This window comes from Sorex fumeus, unplaced genomic scaffold, assembly GCF_029834395.1.
Source record: "Sorex fumeus unplaced genomic scaffold, SorFum_2.1 ptg000086l, whole genome shotgun sequence".
In the NCBI taxonomy this organism is placed as follows: Eukaryota; Metazoa; Chordata; class Mammalia; order Eulipotyphla; family Soricidae; genus Sorex; species Sorex fumeus.
Genome location: NW_026606143.1, coordinates 11,339,561 through 11,363,489, shown reverse-complemented (window position 1 = coordinate 11,363,489; position 23,929 = coordinate 11,339,561). Strand labels below are relative to the sequence as shown.

At 39.3% G+C, this 23,929-nt stretch overlaps 1 protein-coding gene across 1 annotated transcript in view; it reads left to right on the top strand.

The window, feature by feature from the left end:
• SYTL5 (synaptotagmin like 5) overlaps positions 1 to 23,929 on the top strand; it is a 127,941-nt gene that overhangs the window by 972 nt on the left and 103,040 nt on the right. The window lies entirely within an intron of this gene.

Below are 23,929 nucleotides of genomic sequence, written 5' to 3'. Positions count from 1 at the left end.
TTCCAGTTGTTCATCGATTTGCTGAAGCAGACCCAGTAATGTCTCCATTGTGAGACTTGTTACTGTGTTTGGCATATCCAATACGTCACGAGTAGCTTTCCAGGCTTTGCCGTGCGGGCAAGATACTCTTGGTAGCTTGCCGGGCTCTCTGAGAGGGGCGAAGGAATCAAACCCGCGTGAGCCGGGTCAGCCGCTTGCAAGGCAAACACCCTACTCACTGTGCTATTGCTCCCATATCCTGGACTTTCAACCCATATTTCAGCTTTTGTGGGCTCTTCCAAGTAAACCTAAAATTCTCATTTTTTATCATTTATATTCAAAGCCTAACTAAAATTTATTGTAGTTGGTTACATTTAATGACTTTTGGCCATCTTTCTTTAGTGAAAAAACTGGTGTCTTTGCTGCGATGGGCAGCAGAATGGCTACAACTCAGGGGTAAGGTGTTGAAGGAGAGAGGTCAGAGGCAGTGGGGTTCAGACTGCATGATTCCATGGAATGAAGTTTAAGAAAGGAAAACTAATAGAAGTCAAATTAAGAGTTGTCAGGAGTGAGGAGAGGCATATAGGAGCCCTCTGAAGTGTTGCAAATGCCAGATAACTCTATCTGCATGGTTGCTGCATGCATGCATGCCGTTAAAAACTCATCGAAACAGAGAGATAATACAGCCGGTAAGCCACTTGCCAAGCAAGTGCCCAACCCAGGTTCCAACCCCAGCACCAAATAAGAAGCCCTGAACTTTGCCAGGAATGACTTCTAAGCACAGAACCAGAAGTAAGACCAAATGTAGCCTCAAAAAGAAAGAATAAAACTATTTATTGATGAACTTGTGGTATGAATGCTTTGCTGTATACATAATAAAATTAAAAGTTAAAAAAAAATACTTGGTGGCTGGACAAAATACAGTGTGGTAGGGCTCTTGCCTTGCACTCAGCCAACTGAAATTAGATCTCCTGCACCCCACAGTATCTACTTTATAAGGTTGTTGCAAAGATTAGGAAAGATAATACATATGCACTGCTTGATGCCTAAATGTTGTTCGTCAATAGCCTCGAGCAGGCATCAGTAACGTCTCCTTCGTCCTAGCCCTGAGATTCTAAAAAGTGCCACATTCAAGGCTCTTTCAGGGTTAGGAGAATGAGACCCATCATTGTTACTGGTATTTGGCATATTGGGTACGCCACGGGGAGTTTGCCAGACTCTGTCGTGTGGGCAGGTTACATTTGGTAGCCTGCCAGGTTGTCCAAAGCAAGAATGACAAAAGATGTCACACAGTCATGAATGCGGCCACACGCTTCCGGGAGCTGGGTTTTATAGTCTCTGGGTCTTGGCTGTTGATGGGATTACACGGCGCCAGGGGGCATTTGGTGGTGTGACTCCTGCCTACTGGAAGATGGAGGATCTGGGTGGAGGATGCTCAGCCCCAATCCGAGCAGGCTTGGAGATCTCAGCCTCGGGACCCGCATGCCTTTGTTTGTCTGCCGGTACCTTCATGCGTGTGGAGAGTGGTCTCCGTATGGTTGATGGCTGGTTCTGGAGGTCTTCGGTTGCCGGGGCTCTGCTCGGGGCGGGGAGGGAAACTCAATCCACTCCCCTCCAAGGGGCCCCGGCGAGGACAGCCAGGCGCGGGGGCAGGAGATTCTGCACTGTTCTCTTCTGGGAGATGCCTAAATGGACAATAAATAATTGATATTTATTTATACTACCTTTCTTGACCAATCTTACTAAGAATTTGCCCTAACCATTGCTGAGAGGGGAAGGGGATTTGGAGAGTTAAATGCTTTCTCGTGCATCAGCAATCACCATAATTTCTTGAAATATAATTTTTCTTGAGGAAAATTCAATAACTTGAATACAACCGAGTTTCACATCATTTGGGGGTTGGGTTGGTATTTACTTATATTCTCACGGATTAGGTTACTTATATTTCAGCCAGTATCCATTCTGATTGGTAATATCAACTATTCTAATTGGCCATAACATTGCTATGGTTGGAGGTGATATTCACCATGACTGCTTGCTTCTTAAACTGTCCTGTTGATAAATATTTTTAGTGATTGAATTTTACACCTAAATAGAGGAGAGGGTGAAAAAGAATGCCCTTGTTAATAACTGCCCATGCTTAACATGTAACTTTTATCTAAAGAGTCCTCCTACCAATGTTGTAATCAAGTTTTATTTTTATTTTATTAGTTTACTTCATTAGTTTTTTATTTTATTTTATTATTTTTTGAAAAAGGACCCTGTTGGGCTTAGGAAAGAGTAACCTGTTCTAAGGACTGTGGTCTGGAATATATAGCGAGATGTCCCCAGGAAAGCCAAGCTTTAATCTTAATATATTTCTTACTGTGTTAAGCACAGCAGGTAGGGCATTTACCTTGCACGCGGCCGACCTGGGTTCAATTCTTCTGTTTCTCTCGGAGAGCCCTGCAAGCTACTGAGAGTATCTCGCCCGCAAGGCAGAGCCTGGCAAGCTCCCTGTGAAGTATTCAATATGCCAAAAACAGTAACAAGAAGTCTCACAATGAAGACATTACTGGTGCCCACTCGAGCAAATTGATGAACAACGGGAGGACAGTGCTTTTTTTTTCTTGCTTTTTGGGCCACACCCAGCGATGCACAGGGGTTACTTGTGGCTCTTCATTCGGGAATTGCTCCTGGCAGTGCTCAGGGGACCACATGGGATGCTGAGAATCGAACCCGGGTTGGTCACATGCAAGGCAAATGCCCTACCTGCTGTGCTATCGCTCCAGCCTCTACAGTGCTATTTTTTGGGGTGTTGGGCCAGCTGCAGCGGTACTCAGTGATTATTCCTGGCTCTGCGTTCAGGGATCACTCATGGTGATGCTCAGGGGACCATATTTGGTGCTAGGGATTGAATCTGGGTTGGTTGTGTGCAAGGCAAGCGCCTTACCTACTGCATTATTGTTCCAGTCCCAAATTTTATGTACATTTTATTGTAGGAGAAACATGTCAAAAGGTTTAAATTACATGTGAAATATTCAAGGTGATTAAAGTAACTGGGTTCTATAATGATAAATATATTGCAATAGTCCTTTAAAATTTTATCATTACCTTACACTTATATTAGCTTCAGAAGTGTGATTTCACACCACAATATATGTATATACAATGCTACATCCACAACAAAAGTCTAATACCTTTCATTACTGCTTTTACTACTATTAAATCGAACCCTTCTGCCAGTTCCTCCTGGCCTTTCATTCCTTTATTCTCAGGGAACCACAATTTTTTAATGAGAATCTGAGTTGGTTTTGTTTTGTTTTGTTAATTTACTTTGTTTCTTCATATTCCACATATAAGTGAAATGATTTAGCATTGATCTTTCTCTTTCAGGCTTATTTCAACTAGCATAATTACTTTAAGTCTCATTGACATTGTCAGAAAAGGCAATATTTTATTTTTTAATAGCTGAGTAATATTTCATCGAACATATCAGATCTTCTTTATCCTCTCCTCCGTATTGGTTGTTTGGTGACTTTCATGTTTTCACTGTTGTGAATACTGCTGCAAAGAACCTATACATATGCACGTGTCTTCTAAATTTAGTGTTTTCATCTTTTTTTTCTCCTTGGGTCACATCTAGCCATGCACAGTGGTTACCCCTTGCTCATGAACTCAGGAATTACTCTTGGTGGTGCTCAGGGAACCATATGGGATGCTGGGAATCGAAACCCGGTCAGCCGCATGCAAGGCAAACGCCTTACCCGCTGTGTTATCGCTCTAGCCCTGTTTTCATCTTTTTGATAAATACCTGGAAATCACATTTCTGGATTACATGGTAGCTCTGTGTTTATTTTTTTGAAGAATGTCCATACTATTTTCACAGAGGTAATATAAATTTACATTTCCAACAACAGTATACCAAAGTGTCTTTCTCTCCACACTCACACCAATATTTCTTTCAAATTTTTGTGAGAAATAAATATAAACATGTTTAAATGAAAATTTATTTGTATATATAGCATTCTTATAGAAGTGAGAAGATAGCTCATTAAGGTATTGATTCATATTTACCTGTATTAAGAGATATTGAATAATTTTTACTTTTTAAAAAATTTATTTTAATGTAAAAGAAAACCACAGCTGCTGATACAATAGAATTGTATTCTATTCTAGAAGAATTAAAATTGGTTAGATATAAATATAATGAAGCTCAAATATTAAACTCAGTAAGCATAAAAATCAATTTATGTGAAAATTGTTATATCTGATCATGGGGTTATTAAGTCCTTGTCTAAGAATTTATTAAGCTGGTTGTTTCTAGTTGCCTGTTGGCGATCTGTAAGTCACATTTAGAAAAGTGCCTATTCATATCTGTCCATTTTTCATGAGATATTTTATTGCTGAGTTGTATGAGTTCTTTAGTTACTATGGATATTATTCCCTTGCTGGATATATGATAAGTGTAAGTATCCTGTGTCAATCAGTAGGTTACCTCTTTGTTTTAGTTATTATTTTGCTATGTATAAAGTTTTCAGTTTGATACAGTATTCTCATTTGTTAATTTTTCCTTTGGTTCCCTTGCTATTGGAGTTCAGTAACTATAAATATCACTGAGGTTTATGTCTTGGAGCAAAGCACCTGTATTTTTTTATGTATTTTATGATTTTGGGTCTTTGTGTATGTGAGTCTAATTGATTTATTTCGTTCAAATAAAATATCACAGAAGTATCAATATATCTTCACCACTCTCCATGGTACCCCTCCCATACGTTCCCCCAGCACACCTTGATAACCTCCATTCTGTGCTCAGACTCAGGCCTTGTTTCATTATATACCAAATAGGAGTGAGGTCATTCAGTAATTCTTTTTGACTTGTTTCACTTAGCATGGTCTCCTATTTTTTTATTTATGTTGTGGCAAAAAAGCATTATTTCATCTTTTCTTCAAGCTGAGTAGTATTCCACCATTTATTTACATTTGGGATCCTTGAGTTATTGATAGATCTTGTCTATTGTAAGTCTGCCTAAGTTATTTCAAATTAGTGTGTTATATTATTTTTGGGGGAGTGGTTTTAATGCTACATCCTGCTATGCTCAAGGCTTAGTCCGTTCTGTGTGCTCAGGGATCACTCCTGACAATGCTAGAGGGACCAGATCAACCACAGATAAGTACCTAACCTGATTTACTGTCTCTTTATACTTGTGTTTTGTATTCTTGTCATTGATACCTAGGATTGGATTTTCTGGGTCATACTGGTAGTTCTATTTTATTTTATTTTTGTTCTGTTTAATTTATCCATTTGGCTTTTAGGCCACCCGTAGCTGTGCTCAGAACTTACTTACTCCTCATTCTATATTCAGGGTTCACTCCTGGCAGGGCTTGAGGGACTATATGGGCTATCAAGGATGAAACCCAGCTCAGCCGCATGCAAGACAAGTACCCTGCCTGCTGTACTATTTCTCTGGCCCTCAATGGGTATATTTTTAAATAGAAGGTGAGGCTCTAATAAGATATGGATCACGTTCTCCAGAGAATTAAAAAAATCTCTTCATGAAAAAGACAATAACCAAGAGCAGTAGAACTCAAGGGGTAAGGCATCTGATTTGTATGCATGTGGCTGACCCCAGTTTAAATCTGGCCACCATTTATGGTCCCATGAGCACTGCCAGGAGTGATCCCTAGGAACTGCTGGGTTTGGACCCCCCACTTCCATCCCAAACTTAAAAGACAACCAGATCACAGGAAACACTGAATTAAAAAGACTTTGTTCAGAATGGGGGCTGGAGTGATAGCACAGAGGGTAGGGTGTCTGCCTTGCACGCAGCTGTTCGGGTTCGATCCTTCTGTCTCTCTCGGAGAGCCCAGCAAGCTACCAAGAGTATCCCGCCTGTGCAGCAGAACCTGGCAAGCTCACCGTGACGTATCCAATATGCCAAACACAGTAACAACAAGTCTCACAATGGAGACGTTACTGGTGCCCGCTCGAGCAAATCGATGAACAACGGGAGGACAGTGCTACAGTGATGGTATTATACTCCTTTTTTTCTCTTTATCATTCCTGCAAGAAACATAATCAAATTGTGTAGTACAAAGCACAACCATCATAAACAAAGTTGTTGATTTCCTGACTCTTCAACCATTTTTGACACGAACAGGGAACTTTTATAGATCCAATAAAAACCTCAATAAAAGTTGTTTTTCTACTTGCTATTCCCCTCTTTCATAGCGCAATAATTTATTTCATATGTGGGATATAAATAGTGAAGGGACAACAGATGGTAAAAGGCAACAGGGACTAAGAACTCGTCTACAGAGCTGACCTTCCCGTGGTGGGGGAATGAAGGTAGGTTCAGGGTGAGAGACACTCTGGTGGAAAGTATGGAGTTGGCATATTGCATGCATGAAACCCTATCACTAACAGTATTGTAAATCAGGGTGCCCAAAAAATTAAATGGAAGGAAAAAAAAAGAACTCTTTTCAGAGCGGGTTGGGGGTGTGGTGGGGTGGAGACACATCTGTGGTCTGGAGCATGTTTTGCATACGGGAGAGCCAGGTTTGATCCCTAGATTTGCATCACTCTCTGAGCACTGCCCGATGTGACCCCCAAACCAACCCAACAAAAAAATGGCTTTTTCTGCACTGATAGATGTATCATCTCCCACTATTTTGAGCTGTCAAGTGTGAGCCCAGGCCAGGTGATCCGGGCTCTGCCACTCTTAACAGCTTCATGTATTGAGAGAGTGGGTGGCACGGTGTTTGGAATATAGGCTGTGGAATCATACAACCAGAATTGTTGATTCAAATCTTAGTTATATCAGGGAATGTCTGTGTCACTTGTTTTTTAATTTTATGTTTTTGCTTTTGCACTTGGGGCTTACTCCTGGCTCTGTGCTCAGAGGTCACTGGGGATACTATGGGGGTAGTGCTGGATTGAATCTGCGTCAGCAGCAATCAAGACAAACACCCTACCTGCTCTACTAACATACCCCTAGTATCACTTTAGACAAGTTGCTTCCAAATAGAATAATAGCCTCAGCAGCATCACGAATTGTTGAATCTGTTATCAGGAACAATCCTGGCACACAGTAAGCACTCCATAATTTCTTGCTGTAATTATTAGCTCTGTCACTGTCAGAGCTAATACTTTCCTCCCATTGTTCATCTATTTGCTAGAGCAGACCCAGTAACATTGTGAGACTTGTTACTGTGTTTGACGGATCGAATATGTCATGTGTAGCTTGCCAGGCTCTGCCCTGCGAGCAAGATACTCTTGGTAGCTTGCTGGGGTCTCCAAGAGGGGCAGAGGAATTGAACTCGGGTCAGGTATTGAACTCGGGTCAGGTCAGCTAGGTCGGCCGTGTGCAAGGCATATGCCCAACCCGCTGTGCTATCGCTACAGCCCTATTGTTTGATATTTCCCTTCATGAGTACTGGCCACCATCAATGCTTCAGTCAGGATATCTGGGATTCTCTTGTGCTCTCGTCTCTCAGTTTCTAGTTTCTCTGTGTGTGCTTTTAAGGGTTGGTGCTTACCTCTTTTGAGGATTACCTTTGGATAGCTAGTTTCCTATGGGATTAGAACGCCACTAGTGCCAGGTAAAATGGGTTTAAGTCTCTACTAGGCACCTTCAAACCAATGACTGTCAAATTAAAAAAAAAGTTGCCTTAAGGCAAATCAGATTCTTCAGTGGAACTTCTGTTTCTGAGCTTCCTTTGGGATAATTTTGGTCAGACATCGTCTGAAAATCACAGCTTTGCTTGTTTGCCCCTCAAAACTTTTCTCTCCTTTCCCTATTCCCTCACAGGTCCCTACTCAGAGAATTCATGAGTCATTTGTAAAGAAATCTACATCTGCTAGATGTAGCTTCTAGGAGATGCACCCACCCCAATCTAGACAAGACAGGGAGAATTTAGTATTATCCATTGATAACTTCTGACATCATCAACAGAAGAATTTTCTGCAATAGTAAATGTATAAGCTAGTTATTAAAATCATTTTCACCCTGTTGCAGAGGTATAGTTTAATATTTTGGGGACACTAGAAGTAATGATGGATGGACCAGATAGAAACTGAAGGATTGATTTCACAGAAGATGTAACATACCAGCTTGAAAGGTTTATAAGATTTTGACTTTAGCAAATATGCGTCAGCTGTTTTTCAGCTGTTTACTATAAACCACAAAATCACCTTTATATTCTGCTAATGTGTTTTAGAAGAAAATAAAAGACAAACAAAACTTTTAAGAATTATGATATGGGGAAGAACATTATCTGAAAAGGTAGTAAATTGATTGAGTCTTAGAGATAAAGAAGATAGAAAATGGATAAGTGTAAAATTTATATTGAATTTAGGCAAGGTTGCCCAATATGTCCCATGTCCGTGTATTTGCTGAAGTGTGTCATTAATTACGGTGGGACAAGGATCTGGGGGCTCATGATCCAAAGGCACATGCCATGTCTGATAACTACCTGCCTGCATAAATAATATGGTGAGATGCATCTGTATACTATCAGAGCATTCTAGATTCATCCTGTTAATCGTCGATTGCCTCGAGCAGGCCCCAGTAACGTCTCCTTCATCCTAGCCCTGAGATTATATTCAAGGCTCTTTAGGAGAATGTTCCTGGAGGGCTGGAGCGATAGCACAGCGGGTAGGGCGTTCGCCTTACAAGCGGCCAACATGGCCGACCCGAGTTCGATTCCTCCGCCCCTCTCGGAGAGCCCGGCAAGCTACCGAGAGTATTTGATATGCCAGACACAGTAACAACAAAGTCTCCAATGGAGACGTTACTGGGCCCACTCGAGCAAATCGACGATCAACGGGAGGGCCTTTACCTTTTTACCTTTACCTTTTTAGGAGAATGAGACCCATCATTGTTACTGGTATTTGGCATATTGTGTACGCCACAGGGAGTTTGCCAGACTCTGCCGTGTGGGCAGGCTACATTCGGTAGCCTGCCAGTTTGTCCAAAGTAGGAATGAGATAATAAGATGTCATAATAAGATTCGCGGCCGCGCGGTTCCGGAAGCTGGTTTTTATAGTCTCTGAGTCTTGGCTGCTGATGGGATTACGTGGCACCAGGGGGCCAGTTGGTGGGTGTGACCCCCGCCTACTGGAATTTGGAGGATCTGGGTGGAGGATGCTCGGCCCAAATCCGAGTAGGCTTGGAGATCTCGGCCCCGGAACTCGCATGACTTTGTCCCTCTGCCAGTACCTTCATGTGTGCGGAGAGTGGTCTCAGCATGGTGGTGGCTGGTCCTGGAGGTCTTTGGCTGCCGGAGCCCTGGTCGGGGTGGGGAGGAAAGCTCAACCCGCTCCTCTCCAAGGGACAGTCAGGCGCGGGGGGGGGGGAGGGGGGGGGCAGGAGACAGCACTGTTCTTCTTCCGGGAGCTGGTTTTTATAGTCTCTGGGTCTTGGCCGCTGATGGGATTACACTACGCCAGGGGGCAAGTTGGTGGGTGTGACCTCCACCTACTGGAATTTGGAGGATCTGGGTGGAGGATTCATCCAAGTGAATGAATCTAGCATTTGTTTGAACTTGAGCGTTTGTTCTTGGGGTCAAGGAGATAGTAGTACAGCAGGTAGGGCACTTTCCTTATCGTTGGCAGACTCAGACTCCATTCCCAGAACCACACATGGGGCACCCAAGCCCTGACAGGAGTGATACTGGGTGCAGAGCCAGAAGTGAGCCCTGAGCATTTCTGGATGTGTCCCCTCAAACAAAAAGTATGTTTGTTTTTCTCCTTCAAGCCAAGCAAGAAGGAGTAGAAGGGAATATTTAGACATAGTTAGAAACTGTTTCAGTGTAATAGGGTTTTAAATGTTCCCTTTAGAGAGCAAATCACTTAAATTTATTATTTTATAGCAATGAAAACTGAAAGAAGAACTGATGCAAAGAAAATTGAACAATAAACAGTGATTACAAATGGAAAATGATCAACAGTTTGAAAATAAAAATCTTGGGTTATCATTTTGTATCTTTCATTTCTGTAAGTTTGTAAGAATTCAGACTAACATAAAAATGTATATGGCTCATAGTATATACATTAAAAATTATCATTTACAGATTCTTACTCAAGCTCCCTGTCTATAAACAAATATTGTTAAAAATCTCCTTTGTGGTATATATCTATGAAAAATATCTTCAGGTTATAAAGTGACTAACTGTTTTAGCAGTCATTTGTGAACTTTCTTCTTTCATACATTTCACTTGTATTTAGCCATCATGCCTGAAAATGTATCTGAACTTAATCTTTTTGGTATCCTTTATAGTGAACTCTAATGTTTGCTTTAAAACATATGTTTCTGTTTTCTTCCTCCCTACCCAAATCTCATTTTTCCTTAGTTCCAGCAGTGGATTTTGAAAAGTCATCATCTTGATTGGGATTCATCTGTCAACTATCATTGGTTTGGAGGTAAACATGAAACCAAACATGACTTGTTCAGACACATAGCTTAGAGCTTTGGGAAGTTTGGTATTCAATAATACATGATTTTCCAGTTAGTTATTGTTGAAATTGAAAACCAGGACAACAAAGAAGCTGAGGCAGAAGAATGGGAGAGGATTGTTAACAATATTCTAGAACTGTTTGCATCTCTGGACTATAAGCAATGTTATTTTTTAACAGTTTGAATAGAATTTTCTGGTCCTTGTTCCCTGCAGCCCGAAACATTCTACAATCTCCCTGAGTTAGGAGAGACTGTCAAGTACCTTCTATGGGTGCAGTGCTATATATTTTTTTCTTTATAATAATGGAGGTAAGCAGAGATAAGCTTTCAGCTTGTTCATTCCTTAAACATTAATAAGTTTGCATTCAAGAATCAGGCTTTGTCAATTATATAGACCTGGGGTGATCAAATTACTGTAAAGGACTGTATAGTAAATATTTACACTCTACAGACATATGTTCTCCGTTCTCAACTAACTTTGCTTATTGTAATATAAGAATGGCAATAGGATAAAGGCAAACAAATGGGTATATCAACACCCCAATAAAACTTTGTTCACGAAAGCAGAAGGTGAATTGTATTTGACCCAAAGCCTATAGTCCCATTACCTTCAGTATTGAAAGCAACACCTTGCATATTCTAGCCCTGGGGATAGCTTCTTGTACCCCTAAACAGTGACAAGACATTTTTGGAGAAGCCGGAAGCTTGTAGTCCAAGACACAAAATGAGATTAGAGTAGAAATTGTTAGTTAAGAGAAATGAACCCTGGGCTTCTTTCTGGGAGGTAAGATAATTTTACAGGATACTGTCATCTCCAGTACTACTACAATCTGTAGTACATTAGTTGCTAGGGATTGTGTCCTTCACCCAATCTGTAATAACTCACGTACTACAATAGTTTAAATGTGTTTTTATTGCTTTTATAGATTTGTAGAATGAACCAGTGATAGAGAAAAATACCAAGAAATTCTGAAAGGTTCTGAAAAATTGTAATGGAAAGTTTATAAATTCAACTTTCTAATGAAGTTAAGAACTAACAATAAGCCCATTGACAGAAAAACTGCAGTGCAAAATTAGATAATGTGTTCAGGGTTGCCCAGCTAGCAAATGATAGAATTGCCATTCATAGTTTCACAGTGTGACTCTAGAACTCACACTCCACTCAGGTTACTTTACATTTCTGACTGATAGATAAGTTCTTTTGCTCTAGTCCAGGATTGAAAAAAAAATTCAGTAAGCTGGGGGCTAGAGAAATAAAGCAATGGGTAAGGTGCTTGCCTTGCAATCAGCTCAACCGTGATTCCATCCCTGACATCACATACGGTCTGAGCACCACCAAGAGTGATCTCTGAGCACAGAGCCAGGAACAAGTCCATTACCCTCCCCCCACAACAAAACAAATACAGTAAATTATCCAATGACTACTTCACATCAGACATTGCATTGCTCAGTTCACTATTGTACCCTCATTTTTATGCCCATGTCATCCCCAAGCTAGTACTAGCATAATGCACTATAGCTGTAGCAGCCGAAACAGCTTTACTGATCTGCCCCGCTAGTAAGAACATCAGTGCTGAGGTTTTCTCATTCCATGATTGCTTCCTTTCCTCGAAGCTCTGATGCTTATGCACCAACTGCACCTATTGAGACTGCATTGAAAGCCCACCCACAGTCTTGCTAATAGTTGAGAAATGGAACAAAGCAGAAAAGCATTTCTTTAGAATGATAGTTCCTGACAGCTCTGACCTTTAAGCTGTATAACATTATCCAATGTCACTATGGTTATCAAAGCATTGCTCTCGTTTACAAAAACAAAACAAAACGGGACTATAGAGTTCCTTATGTTCAACTGTTTATGCTGAGCGAAAACAAATGTGCGAGTGTCTTATGTTTTGTTTCACGCAGTTTGACTCAGCTAAATGGGACCACTCAATGAGCAAGAGTTTAGTTTCATCAAGGGACCCAGCAACTCCAGTCTGGAATGTGCTTTATGGCTTTTTCTTCATGTGAATGAGTCAGTAATTTGGAGAGGGGTAGGGGAGGAAAGGGGAGCAACAGGAGCAAACTTATTCAAAGTGGCTATTTAAAATACTGCAGAAAGCTGAATATTTGGTTCAAATGGAACCAAAGAAACTTTAAAGAATTAAAATTCATTCAGGAAGTTAAGGAGATTGGTAAGGGCTAAGCATCAATATCCTCTTAATACTCTACAAATGTTTGATTTGTGGAACTGTTTGTTTTTCCAAATCTTATCACTGTCACAAAGAACAAAATTAGTTGACCCTTTCGAAAGCCTAAAGATGTGCTGTGTCCCCATAAAAGAGCAGGAAAACTCTTGAAGTGAGCTTCTAGTTTGGTAAACATTTTGTTTTAAATTTAATAGAATTACAAAAAAGCTTCTTAATGGATTAAACAGAAACTCCCAGCATGAACATAATGGCTCCCCAATAGAACTCAGATTCTTAATGAGTCACAGAGATTTGTTTTTTTAATCCGGCTTTGCTTTAAGAAAATTTAAATCTTGGGCATTTTCCCACCAAAAACCTTATTACACCTATAATAAAACAAAAAGTTTGATCCTAGATCATTTTTTATCTAATTTTGTAGGGTTCATCATAGGCACAGACTCCCAAATACATGACATGTGGGGGCATTTTAAACATATTTTTGTACAGATAAATCCATATTTGGTATATACGTACCATAGTCATAAATAAAATTGTTAACTACGTAGTATATACATGCCTATATACAAAGATATATATCTTTGTGTGTGTGATAATGGGAACTGAACCCAGAGTCTTAAACATTTGAGCCATTTTCTCTATCACTGAGCACATAACTATCTTTGATTCACCCCCAGATTTCCCTCCCTCCTTCCCTCCCTCCCTGCATCCTTCCTTTCTTCTTTCCTTCCTTCCTTCCTCCCAGCTATGCTCAAGGATTACTCCTGGATCTACTCTTAGGCATCACTCCTGGTGGGTTTGAATGACCATATGGGGTCATAGAGATTGAACCCAGGTCAGCTGCATGCAAGAAACACACCCTACTCACTATATTATCATTTCAGCCCCAAATTTCCCTTTCTGTACTCTTTCTCTTCCTTGCATATAGTTTCAAACCAAAATGGCTGGGAAGCCTATCTTCTTAAACTCTGGGTCTCAACATCACATGACATCACTAACTGAATGTAGGGTTCATGAGAAATATTAAAATATTGTTTTAAAGGTTTTATTGTTGATTTATTTTCAGCATATGTTTGGTTTGTGTATTGTTTTGTGTGTCTGGATACCTGGGATCACATAAAAATTTCTCAGGCAAGAAAGGGTCATGATAGAAAAGGTTTAAGAAGCCTTGTTTAGAGGACATGCCTATAGGTGACAGGTTAATTTGAGCATATATCTGGGAAACTGTTATTTCCTTTCGCCGTAGGTTGAAGAAGCACAGAACTATTAAACCCACATAACCCACAACATGGTTGAACATTAATGGGATAGGCAAAATTACCTCTAAAGGTTTAGATTACAGGAATAAGACCATTTTATATAAAAATTATATGAATTCTTATAATTAATAGCAGTTATGTTCTAATTGCTTTCAGTGTGCAAGAAGATTTCAATAACAAGTCTTTAATAATTTTTCCTAGTTATTATAGCCTTGCTAAGTAATTGAGTTCATGCAAATGTCTAAAGTTAAACATTTCATGCAAATGTCTAAAGTTAATTAATCTTTTTCAAAGCAAAGGATTATTTTTAAATTGTTAAACTCAGACATGAGGAGGGAGTGGGATGAAAATGGATGAATAGGGAGAATGTTGTTTACTTCCTTCTTTGATCATGGCCAATTTATATCAAAATTTGAATTATCCTAGACACACACATACAAAAAAAGGCTTGAAATCCCAATAAAAGAGCTTCAACTTGCAAAGAACAAAGGGAAAGCATGCAGTCAGATTGAAAACAGAAATGTATCCTCAGCAATAAAGACACTTTACTATCAGGTAGCAAGTGTCAGTCAGTATGAGATTCCTATGTGTGTGCATGCATGACAAAATGAAAAGTAATGTATCACATATGCAAGGCGAGTGCTCTAATGCTAAACTACCTTTACCTTCCTGGAAGGAAGTAATTTCTGAGGGATCATGGTGAGATTGTGAAGAAGATGCTGCAACCCAATCCTACAATTTTCCACACTGAAATGGGAACAAAAAACTATAGCATATACATGTTGGCTGCGTGCAAGGCAAATGCCCTATCTGCTGTGCTATCGCTCCAGCCCCTTACATTTTTATTTTAAGCCTTTTTTTCTAATGTTTAATTCTAACATATTTATATATTTATTTTTCTATTCTATCAATGAAAGTATTGTGTGTTAGATGCTGTTTTTTTCTCCATTCAAAATTTGGCTCAAATCAGAGTAATTAATATTAGTTTTCTTTTCATTTGAGAATGGATCTCCTTATAATTTTTCTTACACTGAATAATTTCAGATTAAATCCTATATATTATATATATTCTGAGTCTCTGGATTCTGTTTTATATTCCTTTTGAGAAAGTTTTCCTTTGTTTCCTTATTTTCAGATTTTTACTCCATTGCACCCACTTTGTTAGGTGTCTTCCAAGTAGGTCTCAAATTTCTGGTTGTTCTTTTTCCCCCCATTGTGGAGCTATGATTTTGGTTTGTATATGTGTAATTCGGAGGTCAGTAAGATTTTTGAGGTATGATTCATATATTAAACTCATAATCTTCCCACCATTTTTATTTCCTAGCTCTGATTACCTAAGTACTGTCGTAAATTTGTATTTGCTCTGGTGGCATCACTCTCCTGATTTCTGAAGGGCAGAAAGCTGTCAATTTTTAAACTGTAGTTTTAGCCACAGTGTGCTAAACATATGCTGCCCTTAGACCGGAAAATATTAAATGGATAGCCCTTCTTATACCACTTTTTTCTTATGTCTTGAGATACTTCCAAAAATTGACTGCATTTCTGGACACTCTAATCATTTCAGATAGTTTTCATTTTTATTTTTGTTTATATTCTGTACACTACGCATTTGCTATGCAAGAGCGGTAGTGCAATACCAACTTGCTTTACCACAGAAGGGGCAGTCTCAATTAAAATAAAAACGCCTCACAACAACGTATAATTTACCAGTGTCTGACTCCTATCTACTTCTAACAGAACATTTTCATTTGCTCATGACCCAGCAAACGCAATGGAGTAAAAATTCCAATCTAGGTCTCCTTTATGATCTTTTTTTTTTTTGGTGGATATACCACCTGACAGTGCTCAGGGGCAACTTGTAGCTTTATGCTCTGGGATCACTCCTGGCTGTGCTGAGTGGACCATATGTGGTGCCAGGTAGGCCACATGCAAGCAAAGCACCTTAGGTCCCTAACTATTTTTCCAGTCTCACATTTGCGAATTTTATTGGTAGAAAAACAGCAGAAGGCATAACGAGAGACCACAATAAATTAAAAAATATATGCACCGTAGCACTGTCCTCCCGTTGTTTATTGATTTGTTCGAGCGGGCACCAGTTAACGTCTCCATAAGACTTGTTGTTACTGTTTCGGGCATATCAAATATGCCATGGGGAGCTTGCCAGGCTCTCTGAGAGGGACAGAGGAATCGAATGCGGTCAGCCACATGCAAGGCAAACACCCTACCCGCTGTGCTATCACTCCAGCCCCAAAAACATATAGTTAAAATAATGCATTAGATCAGATTCAAGTATTTCTCAGCAGGAATACCATCTTCCTTTTCATGGAAACTAAAAGCAATTAATTTCCTATGATGCTTTTTAATAAAGCACATATAAGAGAGCACATAAAAATAACATTTATCCTTAATGAATTTCAAAGAAATGGCCACTTGAAAATTCTTCCATCTTAGGAAAATGGCTAGAAATGTTATTTGCAATAGTTTCAATATAGAAAAAAGCTGAATATAAATAAGCATCATTTTAAAAGGTAAAATGGAAAATTTTAAGTACAGATAGCTGTCTTTGCTAGACATGTAACCCCTTTGCTGCATTTAAGGTCATTTAGCTTCTATAAATTCAATTTAGATGCATTTTAGGTACAAATTTCAGATAAATTGTTTATAAAAATTAAGACTCACTAGTATGTGCCTGCATTCAGAAGCAGAAGTAATTTTAGAGAATTTATCAAGGGCAGCATGTTCTCTGTAAGTTATCTTTTTTGGTATTTGAATGGAATGTTCAATTTCCTCATATCATTTGAAGAATATCCAATTTCCTCTATCATGGATAGAGAAATGTCCAATTTCCTCTATCATTTACATTGCCATACCCAATATTCTTTAGCAGGTCAGTAATCTTATTGTTTTAAAAAATAAGTGCAGGGGCTGGACAAGGTAATACTGTGTTTAGGGCACTTGCTTTACTCATAGCCAACCTGGGTTTAATTCCTGGCACCATGTATGGTCCCCCAAGCCCTACCAGGAGAGTGATTCCTGTCCTGAGCACTTCCAGGTATGGCCCAAAAGCCAAAAGCTGAAAAAAAAGAGAGAAAGAGAGGGAGATAAAATAAATAAATGCAGCTTCTGTACTCCCTACAGTACTGATTCTACCATCATTCCCTCTTATTTCAAATAATTTAGCTTATTTATAATAGGACTCCCTGGTGTTTTGATATTTAAGAAAAGTATCCTTTGCATTTTATATTGAGAAACAAATCCTTATTCCTTGTTGAGCAAGGCAATTGAAGCATTAATTATTTTGAGGAATTCTCAGATTGAAGGCTTGGTTTTCTAATTACATATAAGATCAATGTCTGCTGTTATTATTTCATGACCATCAATAATAAATATTTGCCTGTCTGTATTCATGGCTTCGTGACATCTCCTAGTATATTCCTCTGAGCCAAATGTTTCCCTACCAGAAAGTACTCGGTGTCTTGTGCAGAAATGAAGATTTCACAATGCCCTCTCTTCTTGAGATGATTTCTCAATATTAAATTGGCATCATGCACAACATTTTTTTATTCTGCACAAGTATTCTTCTAAACCTGTTCCTAATTACTGTTCTTGAAGTAGCTTTCTCTCTAGTTGAAACTTTTCCCTTATTTTTAAAGGGTCTTGTTTATTTTTGAAGAGCCTTTGGCTTTGAAAATTCATCACAAGCTTTATAAATTGTGTCAGATCAAAGTAATGTTCATTGAAGAATTGTTCTGTTGGGGAATGTCATGAGAGGCATGTAATAAGTGGCTACTTGGACAGATGCCTCAACAATAGAAGCAGGACAGGCAGAAGAAAGCCTTCATTTAGTGTGTAAGATTAGCTTGGCTCTGTACAAATAAACTAGGAAAGAACTAGATGTAGTTCACAAGTAGTGTCATTTCTGAGCATATATGTTTTACTAAATTGAGAACCAGTGTGAGGATCCAGGTTGGAGTATGCACTTGGGATTTGGAGTATGGAGTACGGATTTGGGACTATACAATTCTGAACCGGAAGCCTGACTGTACCTCTTAATAGCAAGTTTCCTCTCTGAGATTTCCCTTTCTGATTTATAATGGGAAATGATGTCTTTTTCATGGGATGCTGTCAAAGTTTAATGACATGCAAAACAGAGTGAATGTCATTACAATGGCTAAGTATTGCAATGTTTAGCTTCAACAATAAGTTCCGAACAGATGCTATAGTCAAAGAGATGACGAATATTTTTCTCTTCAGAATAGAGGAAGGAGGTCTGGTCAACCCTAGGTTTTTCCTTTGGCAAATAAAAATAGCCGAAGTGTTGATGGCACTGCCTCTGGGTGTGAATGAAAGATGGGAGTACTATGAACTATCACTGGCATCAGGCTGCTGTGTCATTATTCTGCCTTCATATATTGTTTCAATGATTTTTTTGGTCTCTTTGTTCCTGGGTTGACAATACGTTAGTCAGTCACCATGGTTTTTGCTTTCTTAATGGAATCTAAAATTCTATCTCCAGACTACAATTTAGCTTGCAGGCATTGCAGGAGAGGCTGAAGTCAAAACCAATAGCAGTATCTCTGCAAGCGGACAATAATAGACCTAATATTTACTGAGTACTTAATGTATTTGTTGGGAAATATATTTGATAGTATTTTATAATGTGACAGACATAATAGCAAATTATATAAAATGTAAAATTAATTGCATTCTAATGGGCTGGAGCGATAACACAGCAGGTAAGGCGTTTGCCTTGCACGTGGCCAAACCAGGTTCGATTCCTCCATCCCTCTCGGAGAGCCCGGCAAACTACTGAGAGTATCCCGCCACACGGCAGAGCCTGGCAAGCTCCCCGTGACGTATTCGATATGCCAAAAATAGTAACAACAAGTGTCACAATGGAGATGTTAATGGTGCCCAGTCGAGCGAATCGATGAACAATGGGAGGACAGTCCCAGAATGCATTCTAATGTGCAGGTAAAGATTGTTGTTGGTAGCTTTATTGTATTTCATGTTTGTTATGCCAGTATCAAATCCAGGGCTTTACATGCTGAGCCCTAATCTTTGTTCTATTGTCATATGCCTCCATTAAAAAAATTGGTGTGTGGGGGGAGCGGGCTGGGGGCAGGTGTTCTTCATTTATTGTTCCACCATATTGAGATCTTTATTCTTAACTCACTGGCTCATTTCCGTGTTCTCATTTTATCCCCTTGGAAGGAAGAAGGGTTCAAAGGGAAAGGGAAACCCCTTTCCTATTGCCTATTGTGGACATGATCTAGAGGTTGCCAGTATCATTTTTTTTCACATCATGTTGGCCAACGTTTAGTCTCATGACAAAACCTAACAGAATAGAACCTGGGAAATATGGTTTTTATTTGAGTTACCATGAGCCAATTAATTGTACTAATTAGGCTTAAAAATCAGATATATTGGGAAATATATACCCAATATATTTCCTGTGTCACATTTCCTGTATGCCAAGCTGTACTCCAACAACATAATGCCCCAACAACCTGTGAGGTTGGAACTACTGATTTTTGTTTTATGGAGAGGATATTTTTTTGAGTTAAGTTACTTTATATCTTGAAATGCAGGATATTTTTTTGAGTTTAAGCTACTTTATATCTTGAAATGCAGAGACTAAATTGAAGACTTCAAGAAATTGGGTAACGTGGGAAGGATTTGAACCCAGGTAGACTGACTTCAGAATCCTATGCTCTGGAACAGTATAGTCACTCTCTTCATTTGACCATTATCTCCTTTGGACATTGATGTCCTCTTCTAGATGGTAATGGGGAATCTTAAAAAGCATCAAGGAGTCTTAGATGCTTTGTGAACTGTCATTATTGATTGGTCCTTTTGAAAGTTAATTGCCTCTGCTTTAAAATTCCTATCTAAACAAACATAATAACCTCTCAGTATCTGTGTTGCAGACTGTGGAGGGAGGGAGGGAGGGACAGGAAGAAGGAGAGGGAGAGGGAGAGGGAAAGGGAGAGGGAGAGGGAGAGGGAGAGAGAGAGGAGAGGAGAGGAAAGGAGAGGAGAGGAGAGGAGAGGAGAGGAGAGGAGAGGAGAGGAGAGGAGAGGAGAGGAGGAGAGAGAGAGAGAGAGAGAGAGAGAGAGAGAGAGAGAGAGAGAGAGAGAGAGAGAGAGAGAGAGAAGGAAAGTGTCTGCCATGAAGCCATGAAGCCATAGAGGCAGGCTGGGGTGGGGGGGGTGTGGCATGAGGGAAACTGGGATCATTGATGGTAGGAAATGGACACTGGTGGAGGGATGGGTGTTGGATCATTATATGACTTCATTATATGACTGAAACCTGATTATGGTCAGCTTTGTAACTCTGTATCTCATGGTGACTCAATTTAAAAAATAAAAATGTGAAAGAAATTCCTACCTAACGAGATGAAATAGGGTTTGTTACAATTGACTCTAGACCAATGTGTCCGATGTATCTCAGTGGGACATTGGAACAATCCAGGGTATCAGAAGTAGCCTCACATGAATTGGGGATCACTTTCTGTTTAGGTAAAGAAGGTAGATTTGCAGGGAGACACTGAATGATATTTTTGTAAAGTAGATAGGACCAGATAAGTTTGGGAAACTCTGGTCTCAATAATGCAACAAAAGAAAAATAAGTCACATTAATGTCACAGGTATTTTATTTAAAACCATTCCTGATTTGAAAAGCATTTGTTTATGCAGTGATAAAGAAAGCAGTCTTTGAGATGCTTCAAACATATTTGATGATGGGATAGAGAAGTGAATTAAATATTCCACCAGAACATAGACATAAGATTACTCTGTTAAAGTTCAGGTAATATATCTCTTCAGTCTTCAAAATTTCAACTCTACCTAAGTTATAAACTCACTAATTAATATGAATGCTTAAGTGTAGCAACAAGGAAACATAAATAGTAAAGAATTATGTTTTAAATGCAAGAGTGTCCTGAGTTTATCTGAAATGAAAAATTGGCATATGATTGAATTCAATGTCTTAAAAGGCTTATTTTGCTTTCTAAAATTTTTTATTCTTCATCAGTTTCTAGCAGTTGACTACAGACCATATTTGTCCCTTCTACACTTTTTTCATTCATCTGCTATACTTTCCTTCTTTTCAGATGAGAACAAATGGATGAATAGATACTCAATATTTTCAAGAATTAAGATAGTTTGGCTTTTGGAACAAAAGTCTAAATGAGCATAAGGAAGGTAGAAAAAAATGGAAATCCTTCTCAAGTAATTGTGAACATTCTGTAGTCTTCTCCGGCTTATATTGCTTTTGCAAAATGTATTTGATCTCAATTTTAGCCCAACTTAATTTGAATTTATTTTTGACATCCAAAATTGTACATTTTTCTCTTCTCATTCTCTTTTTAATAATGTCATCTCAAATTGTAAAGGTCTTTCTAATTTAAAAAGCACAGGGACATGCTTTATTGCCTCTGGATGTCACAATCACCCTCAGGTGAATAAACCTTGGGTGTATTTGTCTTTCTCCCCTTTCCTCCTTCCTACCTTTCTTGTCTCCCTCCTCCCTTCCCATTTCCCCCTCTCTCCACCACCACTTATCTTCTGTCACTCTCCAGCTATTACTTATGCTTTCCCTTTGTTCAGTCAATGAAACGATCCCTATTATGTTCCAGGAACTACTTATGTATTGCAAAATTCAAAGCTGAACAAAACAGATATAGTCCTATGCACATAGAAATTACAGAGAAATCTGTAAAACAAGCATTAACACAGTAAAGAAAAAAAAAAGACCTAACTAAATCAATGTACATTTCAAATTCTGGGTCCAATGTGAGTTCAAAGTGTAGGTGGGATGCATGTCGAAAGTAGACTATGGACTGAACATGTTTGCCATTCAATGCCTCTTTTGCAGACCACAACACCCAAAAGGAGAGAGAGAACACAGGGGATTGCCCTGCCACAGAGGCAGGGGGGGATATTATCCATGGTGGTGGAAAATGGGCACTGGTGGAGGGATGGGTATCTGATCATTGTATAATCAAACCCAAGCACAAAAAATTGTAAATCTACAACTGTACCTCATGGTGTTTCACTAATAAAAAAAGAAAAAATTAAAAAAAAAAAAACAAAGTGTAGGTGGGCGATGTGTGTGTTCAGTGGCCGAAAGCCACCTACCCAGGATTCTCAGGATTCTCCAGCAGAGGAACAGAGGCAGGGACCACAGACTGATGGTTAAAATGCCTCATTTAATGAAGAGCTGCTAGCATACTGATCATACATCTGAGGGGGTTCAAGGTATAGGACTACATGTAGGTGTCATTGATCATTTACAGACGTAAAGTGTTTTGCCAGAGGCAATTCTCTTGGGGGTGTTAAGTCAAGGAGACTATCTCCCAGGGACATCTATATTGCTTTTCTCCTTTTTTTATATTCTTTTCTCTTTTAATATGTTGTACATATTAAACAATTAAGTTTATTTCTTATTAATACCTGCAGTTATTTGGATAAACACAGTAAGAGATATAGATTTCAAAACTTAATTCTCTGGACTCTGAGGGCAAGCAAAGCTTTTACCGTAAATCCCAGACTAGGTCCTCAGGCCAGTTCAGCTTGTCCTTCCCCAAGAGGGTCCTGTCTCTTATGTCACAGCAGCTTGCATTAAGACTGTGCTTTTATGCTTTCTAGACTGTCCCATTCCGGTGCCGGGGTAGCTTCGCAGCTAGCCCCGGGTCTAACCCAGTCTCACGGCGGGCCCTCCCTTTTGGGATGTTAGGAACTTTGGAAACTGAAGCCTGAGTCAAGTATTTATGAAAGATGCCCGGGAACAGATATATTTCAGAGTCAATCAACACCTACATATTAGGAGCATAACATTAACAATCTTTATGTGTTTAAGCAAAGAATACTGCTCTATAGTAAAATATCAAAAGGTTATAGGGAAATAGAAAAGCAAGTAATTCACTACAAATACAAAGTCCAGAGTCACCAGAAATTTTCACTTATAAGTAACCAAGACTGAATTGGGGGATGTAACAATGAGAGACAAAGCATAAAGGAAAGGTTAAAGATAAACTCAGGGGATTTGGGGCGCTCATAAGATCACTGTAAGCTTCTCTGGGGGGAGAAAAAGGGGCAATTCATTGATGAATCCTGAAATACTTAGGGTTAATATCCAACAGTCTAGAAAGATAGCTGATGTAATAGAGCACATTTTGCAACCCTTAATTCAATCCCTAGCACTGCATGACCCCTCCCCCCAGCAATTCTGGGTGTGACCCCTGTAAAAACATGAAAGTAAATGTTGTGGAAATATGCATGATCAACAAAATCTCTCTGGAGGAGGTATTAGTAAAGGTAAAATCCAAAGGATCCATGAAAATCAGATGAAGATATAGGCAGTACGGTTTTCAGGTAGGATGAGTTAGTTAAATCCATGGTTTTCATGGGGCTGGAGAGGTAGTACAGGGGTAGGGCAGTTGCCTCGCATGCGACAGACCTAGGTTCCATCCTTGGCATCCCATATGGTCCCCGACACCAGCAGGAGTTTTTTCTGAGTGCAGAATTGGAAGTAAGCCCCGAGCAACACCCAGTGTGGGCCCCCCTTCCCCCCCAAAAAATCAATGGTTTTCAATGGTTGATAAGCAGAAATTTCCAGTCTGTGGAATAAGTTATTGTTCCTTGATAATATCATATCACAGTTGGATCATGTAGTGATACTATTGTAAATATTTACAGATAAATACTGATGTAGAGAGGCAAAAGTGATGATTGCTCAAAGGGCTGGAGCACATGTCTGGCATACTAAGGTCCAAGTTTGAGACCAGTCACTATATGACTGTTTTAAATAAAGATGTCTCGGCTACTTTGTTGTTTAACTTTTTTTTTAAATGTAGGAGTACTGCTATTTATTCAACCACTGATTAGGCTGATTGAATTGTGTATGAACTCCACCTTACTTTTTTCCCCAATTTTTTTATAATTTTATTTATTGAATCACCGTGAGAGCAGTCACAAAGATTACGGGTTTAAGTCTCGGTCATACAATGAAACACCCGCAGCTTCACCAGTGCCCATTCTCCACCATCAAAAACCCCAGTATACTC